A 13,252-nucleotide genomic window follows, 5' to 3' on the forward strand; every position below is an offset into this window, starting at 1 on the left:
ACGAGCAAATTACACACACACACACCAGAAATTCTCATAGTCACCCAACCCCACCAACCCAGCATTACACAGAAATGGGTCGCACAACCCGAGAAGCACTCACACATTGGACACTGTGTTCATTCACTCTGCAGTGTTATATTGAGTGCCTGCTGGTGCTGAGCACGTTGTGGGAGCTGAGGATGGCGCTGTGAACAAAACACATCTGGTCTCGGCCTCAGGGAAATGACATTCTAAGGAGGGAGGAAACAAACACTGGCATAATGTTCTAGGCCCTGCTAAGTGCTAGGAAAGATGATAGGGCTAAACAAGAGGGACATGCCACAACAACATGCACTCGGGCAGACAAGAGAAATACACTCCTGTATGCCAACAAATGGCTCACACACATACACAATGCTCACTCCTACAACACCCACACAACAAGGAGATTGTCACACACTCATACCGAAGGCAAACTCACAAGGTGACTCGACACAGGTGCACTGGTAAACCCAGTCGGGACACCCACACAGAGATCCACACCAGAAATAAGGAAAGTCTGAAAATTAAAAAGACACACAGAGAGAAAGATGAACACATGAACAGACACACACACACACACACACACACACACACACACCGTCAGTCATCCAGACAGATATTCCCCATTCTAGAGTCACCTCCCACGACCCCTGGTACAGCCTACACTCAACGTGCCAGGAGCTTGCAGCTGAGGGTTCCAGGCATCCTCTGGCTTGGGCCAGGTGGAAGACATGTGGGTCTGGGGGCCATTCTTCTAGGGATCTCCTTAATCCTTCTTCAAGGCCAGGCTCCTTTTGCCTCCCCTAGATACCACCCCTCATTTCTCCATGATTATTATCAGGCAGAGTGACCTGAGAGTCTCCCAGGATATGGCAATCCCAGCTGGTCTTTCTGGACGGATGGAATCACCAGCTGCTGACCCTCTCTGTCTGCGAGCCCAGACAGGCAGCATCTGGGACAGGATGGGGACTACAGAAGGGAGTCTGAGTGCCTGGCCTGGCACCCTCAACCTTCCCTCTTCTGGGAGCTGTCCCTTCAGCACCGGATCTCACCAGTTCTGGGGGCCCAGACGGAGAGCCAGATTCACATTCTCCTTCTTGTGACTGCTGGAACCTATGTGCTGATGACACCAGGGATACTGGCTTCATGGTAGCTGACTCCTTGCTGTATTTACTATCCTTCAACGCTGGAAGAAACTGCCCACTGGGCAGATGAGGAAACAGGAGAGGAACAGTGAAGGTGCCTAGTGCCTCATACATTATTGTTGCTTAGCCAGGCTTGGAACTCCATGGGCATTTAGCAGGTCCCTTTCTTGTGCTGGGAACACTGCGATGAATCTTTATAAAGCTCCTTCCTGCAAAAAGCATATATTATAGTAGGGGTGAGAGTACTGGCCATAAAGAACATAAGAACCCTTCCCCACTTTCCTCTTCAATCCACCCTATCCCCCATCCTGGCCTCCTCCTTTGTCCCTGAGCACCCTGCATAGATTTCTGTCACAAATAATCCACTTGAGGTCTGGAGGACTCTAGGCTTCATTGCAAGTGTTTTCAATGAAAACTTCTTTCTGTTCTGGGAAATAGTATTCCCAGGATATCCCAAGCGAGGAAATTTCATATTGAAGCTCACCTAGACTTCTAAAGCCTCACAAATATTCACAGCAACTAAACCCATAGAAATAGCAGGGAATCCAAGAATCTTTCGAGGTCAATCCTCCATGCCTGAATCTGCTCTCCACATTTTGAGGAGCTCGTCTGCCTTGCTTTGCTTAAATACCATTGGTGATAGGGATCTCACTGCTTCCCAAGAAAACCCTTCCTGCTGTGAGAAAGGGCTAGGCAGTTGTCAAGACCAGAAGGGAGTAGTGCAAGGAAGAAGGAGGAAAGGAGTTGCCTTTGTGCAGAAACAAGAAAGGAAAAGTATAGCTCCCATTTATGGAGAATTGACTACAACTCAAGGACCATTGTGGGCACTGTACATATAGTAACTCTTTTAAGCATCATAACAACCTTTGACATCAGTACCATTTTAGCCTCATTTTACAGATGAGAAAACTAAGGTTCAGAGAGTTACGTGACTTGCCTAGGGTCACAGCTGGTATGTGATACTGCTTAGATTTAAACACAGAGGTCTGGTCTCAGAGTCTGTGTCTTAATGGGTACTCTTTATCCTTCTCAAGAAGTGTGGCTGCAGGAATCCCTTTGGAAGAGGAGAGGTCTGGGATAGTCAGAAGAGTCTGGATTTTGGGGTTAGAATCCTGTCCTTTCTGCAGCCTAGAGCAATTAATCATTCAGCCTTCATCTAATATACATTTGGATACTCACTGTATGTCAGAGACTTTATGTTACTCCTCAAGACTCCTCTGGACTCCTCTGCCCTGAAGACAAGGGAGGAGGGTCTGACTTTTATGGAGTGCCTAGCAAATGTATGTAAAGGACTTCGCACACACTATTCATCTCTACACACTACAAATCTGCTTTACCTGTCACTTGATATGCCACCGGCTCTCTCAGCAGACCTATATGGCAGGCAGCATCTCCATATTGTGGTGAGGGGTACAGTGCTGTGGGGTACATACTTCAAACTCACAGCCCCAGTTATTGGCCAGGAGATGATCACCCTGGGGTTCAGCACAGGCTTATCTGAGTGCTTCCTAAAATGTCCCCTCTTTCAAGGACAGTAACCCAGGTGTAGCAAAGAAAAGGAAGCCGGAAACAAAGCTGGTGCTTAAGTTAGGAAATGTACCTGCCAGCCTATTGGGAGACCAAGGGTGAAGGATTTGACCAAGGCCAGCAGATGAAAGTCCAGGAAAGCTGAGCCAACTACATGTGGGCCAGAGGATGGCTGTGACCTTCCCCCATCCTCTCCTCTGACTGCTCTCAGCCCTCCAGAGAAGGAGTGCTCACAAGTGAATTGAACCATGACATCTGGTGAAGGACAATCCAGGAGCTCTTCCTGTCAGGCCACGAAGCCTTCCAGGGTGATGGCAGAGAAGAGAGAGGGCCAGGTCACATGGCAGCAGGGAGAGAACAGAAGAGGCCACTCAGTTCGAATGCATGTTCTCTGGCAGGGCCCTTGTTGGGCAAACAAACAAAAATATTTTTTTAAAACATCAGTTGTAAAAATGCTTTCCAAAAGATGAGGGGAAGGAAGTGTAGTTTCTTGTTATGTGTGAATCTGCAAGGTGGGTAATGGATTATTGCAGTTGTTTTGTGTCTAAGAAATAAGACTGAGAAGTTAACTACACTGCCTATAGTTATGTGGCCAGCAAGTGGCAGAGGAACAGTTCAGCTTCATTTGATTCTGAAATGTCTGCTTTTCTCTGCAGCTTCCAAGGCAGTGCACAGGGGAATGTGGTAGGCAGAATAATAGCCCCTACCAAAGACGCCCATCTCCTCGTCCCTAAGAGCTGTGTATATGTCACCTTACATGGAAAAAGGAAATTTGCAGACATGGCAAATTTGGGGATCTTGAGAAGGGAAGATTATCCAGATTATCGAGTTTGGCCTAAAGTAATCACAAGCATCCTTATAAATAAAAGAGGGAGGAAGGAGAATCAGAATCAGAGAAGATGTGACAACAGAAGAAGGCATCACAGTCAGAGAGAGATTCGAAGATGCTGCACTGTTGGCTTTCAAGATGGAGGAAGAGAGCATACACCAAAGAACACAGGCAGCATCTAAGATCTGGAAAGGCCAGGGAAACAAATTCTCCCCAGAGCTTCCCAAAAGAACACTATCCTGCTGAGACCTTGATTTTAGCCCCATGAGACCCAATGCAGATTTCTAATTTCCAGAGCTGTAAGATGATAAATGTGTGTTGTTTTGAGCCCCAAACTTAGTGGTAACTTGTTACAGCAATGACAGTAAACTAATACATTCATATAAAGGACCATAAAGGAAGTCATTTCATTTTTTGTGCAAAATAGACTTGACTTCTGAGAAGGTCACTATTCCCCACCAAAAATCAAGACTCTTGGATTCATTGCCTTTTCATATGGTGTCAAAGTCTACAACTCTCTGTAATGAATCATCAGTAAATTAGACATTGAAAAGGAAAAAAAACTTTAATTGTGAAAAATCATACATTTTAATGTACAAAATTACACAAATTATACATTTAACGAACATAGAAAAATACATCTTGGTAACAAGAGAAAATGTCAGCCTAGTTTACACAAGATTGAGCAATTGTTACAAATCTTGAAAACCCAGAAGGGAGTTTTAAGCCTGATTCATAACTGATCAGGACCCAACAAGCATCTCCAGGAACTGAGAATTCTGCTCATTTACTGAAAGCAGGAGCTGGGGGAGAGCCACTGACCAAGGCCCCAAGGGAAGGTCCTGCTGAAAAGCATCCAAAAGGAAGTGGGCTCCACTCCTCTTGCCAGATCACTCCTATGCGAACCCATGCTTCTAACTGAGGGGAGGGGCAGAACTCTGTCAAAATTCTGGCCCTTGTGTTTATTAATGGCCATGTATAATATAAAATTCCTTTAATGTTCAAGCAATAGCAAAATGTACAAGTATTATACATCTGGGACCCAATGGGAAAATACATAATTTCCAAAGTATCATCTGTGCTTCATGGCTTTCCCATGATACCCACCCAGGAGTCAACCTGAAAGACTGAGGGGACCAGGGCCATTCTGCTGACATGATTTCACAAACCTTATTCATCATCTTTGCCAATGACATCCAGATCCTTTCTCTACTTCATCATCAAAAGTTGGTTGTGCAAACGTGAACTTTGGGAGACCAACGAGTTACCCAACTCAGACTGGTGGTGCAAGCCCAGCCATCACCCTGAAATGCATCTAAGCATTTTCAAAGAGATGAGGAAAGATGCCTAACATCGACAGAGCACTAACACACGCAGATGCTTTAGAAGACACGTGCTATCTCATCCTTGTCATTTCCATGGGAGACATAGGGATTTAGAGAGGTAAGTACACCGTCCAAGCTTGCACAACCAGTTGGCGGCAGTGTGACCTTCCAAGCCCAGTGTGCCTGGCCCACAACTCATTCTTTGATCTCTGTTAGAGACAAATCTGTCTTCTCCCCAGTGAAAAGTCTAAGTTAAGAGTTCTAACATCACTGCATACATATTTGACCTCCCCATCACTTTTGATGTCATATTCACAAACACTGTGTTATATTAGTTTACCTTAAACAAGAAAACATTGATACAGAGTTGATATCAAGTTGTCAGGCATTTTTAATAATCCCATTCATTTGTCGTTCTCTTCCTTTGTTCTACCATGATATAAAGGTATCATCAATCCACCTTTGAACATAGCCTGGTGGTACTCTTCAGAGACAAAAAAATATATATGGTGTTGGAGCAAACCCTACTTTGATCGAATCAACTCTCCTGTTAGTCTTTCCGTGACTCTGTGTAACACATTTGTGCTGTGGATGCCGAAATCAGATTTGGATGGGAGCTATACTAGTTGAAACCAAAGTAGGATTTAGGGAAGATCAAATGGGATAAAGAAAATGCAATCCTTCCATCCTAAGCCTACCGACTTCTTAAAAAACAGGTTCTGGTCCAAAACACGTTCTATCTTTTTCTAGAAATTATTCTAAAACAGGGAAGAGGACTAAATACATGACCAAATCCCAGGAGTCTTTCTTTTCCACCTCCTTAAGGCATCAAGAATTCCCAAAGAATTTATTTCAAAGCCAAGTAGGAACAGTTGGCCATGGGCACAAATGCTGAATAGAAATAAGCTTCTATTTGCTTACACAACTGATAAATCTATATACAGTAGAGAATTAGGAATATCTACTTCTGGAAGATTTTAGGATGCAAGCAACTACACACACGAGGTTCATTTTCAGTGCCTAGGGCGTGATCTAAGTGTGTTACCTGAGCTTCCCTGTAAGCGTCCTGCCATCAGCCACTCTGAGCTCAACTTTAGATACTGCCTCAGTGCAGCTGAATACTACAGTGCCACGCATCTCATTTTCAAAGAATCATTAACTGCTTAAAAGGGCCTCTGAAGGTGAAGTTACAAAGCCAACTCATGGTCAAAAATACCTCAGAGATGAGAAGTTTCTTCCTATCAACTCTGAGTACACATTTCTTTCCTAGTGAGGAGCAAAAGTAAATATAAATCTAACACAGAAGACATCTCCAGGAGCATCTCGGAATTTAATTAACATGGGGGCAATGGGAGAACTGAAAGGGATGGTCTGATACTTTTCCCCCCGGCAACCCATTAGAATCACTAGGGGCCTTTTTAAAGATCCCTGCCTGGACCCCACCCAAGACAGGCTGATTTCATGACCCAGAGAGGGGCCTGTGCATTTAGTTTTAAAGAGCTCTGCAGGTGAGTCCAACATGCAGTGATAAAAAGTTCTCACTACCTAGTGCAATCGTTATAGCCTACAAGCAGCCTGGCGTGGGGGCAGTGGCAGATCCCATGCTACAGCCAACCCTCCCCCACCCTCCCTGCTCCCAGCCCAGAGCCCATTCTACTGCAAGGCACTGTCCACATAGAGAAAGAAAGGTTGAATACCTAAAATATGTCACAAATGTCTAGCACCCTATTCTCAGAAGTTGACAGCATTCAAAAAGTTTCACATTCCAATCCTGGAATTTCACCCTGGAATTAAACAAGAGTTGTGAATCTCTCAAAAGCAGCTCACTAGCCTGAAGGTTAAAAAAGAAGGAAAGAAAAAAAAGCCCTTCTCAAGTTTATAAAATTTACCCAGTAAATTGCTGAGTAAAACAAATAGAGAAAAGGAAATCATCTTTTAAAGGATTTGCCTTCCTCATCCTCTGCAATGAGGGGTTACTAACTCATGCAATAATCTCCTTGCAAACCAGCTCATCAACTTTTGATTGGCTCTGCTACTTGATTTCCGCACTGGGAAACTAGGTTAGGGAAGACTGTGGAGGGAGGGACTTAAACCACAATCATCTCAGTCTGACCAAGAGTAGGGGAGCTTTCCTGACATCTTAGGATTCAACGGTTCCCCAGAGAGAAACGTGGACATGGATTCTACACAAAAGGAAAGAGTTCCTTGACCAAATACATGTTGCTAAGTGATGCCATATGGATTGTAACCCATTCGGAAAAGAATTGCATCAGACCCACATCTAGAATTCCAAATCCGAAAAGTGTACATCATAGCATAGTTGGAGAATCCTCCATAAAGATGTCAGAACCAGAGTCAGTCACATCAGCAATCAAGTGACCGTGACCATGGATATGACACTTAACCCCTCTGGGCTGCAGTTTCCTCACTAACTTGTGAGATGGGGGAAAGCCAACAGCATTTACACCAAAGTAAGTCTTCAGTTCCCACAATGGTTGCTTCCTGATCTAATTACTATGCCGCTGGTCTGCTTGGGAAGGGGAGTGTCATGGACACTCTGAGCATACAGGTAGCTGTGCAGCCTACATTGGACTGCAGAGCCATCAGACCACACTGCCGCTGCGTGTCTCCACTGTGGCCACACCTCTGGTGAACCTATTTTAAGAACACTGCCTAGCAGTTTGTGGGGAAACGTTGCCATGCCAACCCCCTGGCTGTTGCTAATCATAATCTATGAATGCACAGTACAACCATCTGACAAGCAATTCTTTTCTTTCTTAGCCTGGGGACCTTTTTCCAAGTTGTCATAAGACAGGCCACCTTGTTCATAATGGCACACAGTAGGTGCATAATAGATACGCACTGAATTAAGAGTATCAATCAAGCATATGCACAACACTGAAATCTGCAAGGTGCTTTCCCATTTCCTTTACCTGTTAATGCTCACAGCAGGTGCTGAGGCAAGAATTTTATTATCCCACTGGACAGGTAAGTAAACTGGGGAGCAGAATTGACTTTCTCATGGTCTTAGAGTTAAGAAGTTGCAGAAGCTGGACTCCAGTCCAGTGATTCTGGTTTAAGTCCTCATCTCTTTCTCCTATACCAGGTGGTCTCTCTCATCTCTTAAGCATATGAAAGTCAAATCCTTATATTTATGGAGAGCTTAAGAGTTTGCAAAGTTCTTTTTCTGGTCACATTTCCATTTCACTCAAAGAGTAAAGGTAAAGAGGCAGGGCTCTGCCAGGGTCTACACCTGGCCTCTATGGATCTCCTGTGGGCAATGGGATGGACTGCTCCCCCGGGGGGTGTCTCAATGTTCCCAGAGTGGGTCAGAGAGTTCCCTCGGGGAATCCGGAAAGGACAGATGCAATGAAGCAAGGCAAGTGGGCAGAATGACCAGCGGTGGGTGATCAAGGGCCCAGGATGAGCATGGCCTCTGGGGCTGCTGGAGGAGCAGGCAGGGCCCAGATATGGCCCCAGCCAGCTGGCCCCAGCCAGCAACAGAGACGGGCCTTGAGGGTGAAGCCCACATAAAGCCAGCTCAAAACTGACACTTACTGAGCATTTATCAAAGCACTGACCCATTGATTGATATGAACCGACCCCACAGAATGAGTATTTGGTCTGTTTTGTTCTATCCTTTAACCCCAGGCTGGCTCAGAGTGGTGTTTGGCATTTAGTGGTGCTCAATAAATGCTTGCTGGTTGGATGAATAGATGAATCCCGGTGAATGACAAGCCTCAACCCCAACACGTGAGCCCTGAAGCACTCCAGTGGGAGGCTAGAAACTACAATTTTTTCCTCCTCCTCTTGTCCTCATCCTCTTCCTCCTCCTCCCCTTCCTCCTTCTCCTTCTTCTTCTAACATTAATTTGGAAAACATGTCATCATTTTAACCTCAAAGGCAGACTTCTGCTTGGGAAGGGGAGGAGAGGAATTAAATTTTGTTGAGTGTCTAGTACATGCCAGGAACCTGACACTTGTCTTTCCCCTTGTGCTGGCAAGGATAGTGGGGAGTCCCAGCAGATAAAAGGTAGTGAGCTTTGAAGTCAGGTTGGCAGACTGCAGCCAGACTTTCCCCAGAACACCAGGACGTCCTGTCTCTTCCTGGATTGTGCTCTGCTGCCAAGGGAGATCTGGAGCGCTCCAAGGTATCCTTCTCTTGTTACAAAGTAACAGGTGTCATGCACCTCCTAAGTGGCAAGCCTCTGCTGGATGCTTTACCTCCCCTGTCTGAGTGGTTCCTCAGAATCATCTCATCAGGAGGCATGGTCCCCTTTCCAGTTTTGCAGATGTAGAAATGGACTCCCAAACTCTAGGTTGCCAGACTCGGCCTGTGCTATTAATCACACCCCTCCATGTTCCAGTCATCACACGCCTTCTTCTTCTAGCTTGACAGTTCTGCACAGCTGCTGGAGAAGGTGCCATATCTCCCATTTTCTTCCAAAGGAGGAAACAGGTCCAGAAAGGTGAAGGTCACTGGGGCAGGCTAGCAACAGAGCTGGAACTCCACCCGGTGCAGGACTTTCCCAGATGACAGCAGGTCACTCACCATCCCCACCTGTAAGACCACAGGCCTAGGTTGCAATGCCTCTCTGGGTCTCTATGTTCAGCCATTCCCTGAGAGTGCTGGGCAGACCAGACATGTTAGAAAGTCAGCGGAGTAGACAGTGGGGGGAGTGGGTGCCAGAAGCCCACCAGGCTGGGTGTGCCTGCCAGCTGGGGATGGAGTGTGCTGGCCTCATTCATCTCTGAGTGTGACCATGAAGATAGAAGTCTTGAGTAGCCAGATCCACTGTTCTTCCAAGAGAAGCCAGAAATTCCAATTTTTATGAGAAATCTTGCTTATAAATGTCATTTGCTAATTCCAGTATCAAATATAACACGGGTATTGTTACCCCCATGTTTCTAGCAGTATTATTCACGTTAGCCAACAAGTGGAGGCCACCCAAATGTCTGTCAACAGGGAGATGGGCAAACAAAGTAAGATCTGTCCATCCACTGGAAAATTATTCAGCCTTAAACAGGAGAGGCATTCTGACACGGGCTACAACATGGATGAACCTTGACAGTGTTATGCTGAGTGAAACAAACCAGTCCCCAAAGGAAAAATCTTGTCTGACTCCACTTATATGAAGCTCCTGGAGCAGAGTCCTATTCATCAAGACCAAAAGTGCGATGGGGGTCACCAGGGGCTGAGGACTGAGGCGGGGGAGAATGGGGGGGGGCTAGTGTTTGATAGGGACAGAGTTTCAGTTTGGGAAAGTGGAGAAGTTCTGGAAATGGATGGTGGTGAGGGCTGCCCAGCATGGGAATGTGCTCAGCTGGGCATTTAAAAATGGTTAAGATGGTAAAGTTTATCGTGAATGTCTTTTACCACCATTTTAAAAAAACAAACCTAAGCCAAACGAGAAGGATTTGTGAGGCAGGTCTGACCCAAGGGCTGCCCAAGTGCCCACCGCAGACAAAGAGATCTGCTCCGCTGACCGTGGGGTCTGCCTATGGCTGAGTCCTCATTGAGCCAGCCCAGGTTCTGCTAAGGTCAAAGAATTTGGGGCCAGATCCTGTCCACCAGCCTGTCTCCCTGCTGCCAATGTCTGCTAACAGCAACATGGAGGGAAAGAATTTGGCTCACTGAGATGATACCATGCTGTAGCCTGCTTTTCACTCTGCCTTCCTGGGGGATACCTAGATTGCAGTGTCCCTGTTACCTGCCTGCCTGCCTGAGAAAGAGAGCCTCACTGTCCTGCGATTTCCAGGGGCATGTTTTCAGGGAAAGCAAATCCCTCAGGCTGCACACAGTAGCAAGGCCACGATGCTCTCTAATTAATTGCCTGGCAAAATGAGCTGAGCAGGGCTGCAGGGCTTTGAGCGTTTGGGGGTACTGTGGTTATTTGGGAGGACAATCCATGGATAGAGTTGCCTGCAGTGATAAACGGTTAGGCTAGAAGAATGTTCCACTTACTCAGGAAGCAAGAAGATGGGGTATGGGAACTTCCAGCCAGCCAGTGCTTGCCACCGAGTAGGGCCCCAGCAAGTGCTCACTGCTGCAGGAACTGTCTCCTCTCTGATGGGGGATACACGTGGGAGTGGGGGATGACAGGCTCAGTTGCTGTCAGGCTGTGAAGGTTATGGAAGGCATGTGCTTGTACCCATTTTACAGACCAGGAACTGAGACCTCAGAGTCAGCGGGTGGTTAGAGGCGGAACTGGATCTCTGGGTTCCCTAATGCAGTCCTTTACCCCTAGACTAGGGGTGCTTGGCCTCAGGGGGTTCCAGTGTCATCTCACTTGAGAACCTAATGAAATCCAAGGCCCCTCTTTCTAGGGAAGTGCTCACAAACATACAATTTTTCATAGAGGTTAGAACCTCCACTTAAGCCCAGGCTTCTGTAGGAGCTCTGTAATATCACGATGACTACTAAGGTTTTCTTTTAAACTAGCACACTGCCATGGTACCACATCACCTATCTTAGGTGGCAGCCACACAGAGCTGTACATGTAATGCGTGGCTACAGCATAGCGTGCTCCTGAGCAAACATCAGTGACATGAATGGGAGAAAATAGACTCATTGGTACAGACAACAATGATCCCTGACATATAGGAAGCATCCTACAGTGTTCAGAACACATTCATAGCCACTAGGTCATTTGGTCATCAGGAAAAAAAAAATGGTCAAGTAGGTGCTAAGACACTCAAACCAATAAAGAAATGAAAGTTTGTAGACATCTGGGCGAGGTGACACAGCTTAGGAGTGGCAAATCCAGCCAAGACCTTCGGACACCAGACCCCAGGATCCTTCCACCACCCTGTGCCCATACATACAGTCTTCTGAAAGTCGAGAGCCATCCTTTGGCCCCCTGGTTGGTATTAACAAAAGAGAGATACTCCCATGAATGACTTGGAATAGGAAGAGAGTCCTTTGGCTTGTAACTCAGCTCCCTGGAAGAGACGGCAAATCCTGGGGCAGCCACTGCTCTGCTGGTCAGTCGGGGAGGATATAAATATTTCCCAGCTTGATGGTCTGCCTCTGTGCTGTCTTCTTTCCTGCAACAACAAAGGCAGAGAGATGAGCTTTTAAAGGGGACGTACAAGCCAGCGCGGCACCTACATTGAATGCACAAGCCTTTAAGATGCTGGAAGGCCCATTTCCATCTCTAAAAGTGGTGGGCTTAAATCATGAGATCTATATGTAATTCACCAGCTGCTCTCTCAAGAAAAGAATCTTCACTTGGAATTAACAGACAATGGCCTCTTTATTGGGAGTGGTTTTCAATTTTGAAATAATATAGAAGAGGCATTCATGTGCATTTGTGCAGAGAAGGTTTCTAGCTTTCAAGACTCTCAAAGAGGCCAGTGACCAAAAGAAGGTTAACAACTAATCCAAAGGAGAGAGATTGAGGTTCTCGAGTCTGTCTTCATTCACCTGCTCAACAATGGGCACCTGCTATATGTCAGGCTCAGTCCTAGGCACTGAGGTTACATGGCTTGCCCTTATGAGGTTATAGTGTGGTTGAGGAGACAGAGGGTAATTTAGGAATCACAAAAGGGCAGAAGTGAAGAAGGAAGACAGAGAGAGACAACTGCAGGGGAGCAGGAGGAAACAGTCAAGATGGGAAGAGCAGGAGGGTGGGGGGAGGAGAAGTATATAGCCCGTGCAAAGGTCCTGTGGAGAGGGAGAGGAAGCACAAGAGTCCAATGTGGAGAGAGCAGAGAAGGGAGGATGGCCTGGTGGGTGATGAGACTGGAAGGTCTGCAGTGTGGCAGGTGCTAGGATGGAGGAAAGTTGGAGAGCTCCATGCTGGCACATGGTATTGGTTCAATTAATAAAGGATGAAAGGAACGAAGGAAATGGAGGAGGCAGAGGAGAAAGACTGCCTGGGGGCTGTGATAATTAAATGGAGTCTTAGAGATGCACTTGAGTTTTCTGGGCAGAGGAAACAGCTTGGGCAGAAGCCTAGAGGTGTAAGAGAACACGGCTCAGGAAGGGACATCAGCTTGCCAAGAGGAGGTTTCATTGCCCAGACAGAGGGTAATCTAGGAAACAAAGGGGGCTTCCAGTCAATACATGCGTTGGGCAACCTGAAGTTTTACAGAAGGGGACCCCAAAAACAGTAAAGCCCATAAGAGAGTAGCACCACTTTGCAGTTCCATAATTACCCCATAATTGATTTCACTGAGGTGGGCTTTGGAGCAATGCCCATGGTCTCCGAGACAGATGAGGACAGGTTGCACATAGCTCACAGCCACAGCTACAATATAATATTGGTGAGGATGCCAACCATAGCATCCCCTCTGCATCCCCCAGTATTGGAGCGAATCAAGCCAGACCTCGCCCACTTAGGTATCTGTCTGTGCAGATGTTTTCTGTCTGCTTTTCAAAACAGATTCATATATATCTTA

Source organism: Neovison vison, chromosome 11 (assembly GCF_020171115.1).
Source record: "Neovison vison isolate M4711 chromosome 11, ASM_NN_V1, whole genome shotgun sequence".
NCBI classification, from domain to species: domain Eukaryota; kingdom Metazoa; phylum Chordata; class Mammalia; order Carnivora; family Mustelidae; genus Neogale; species Neogale vison.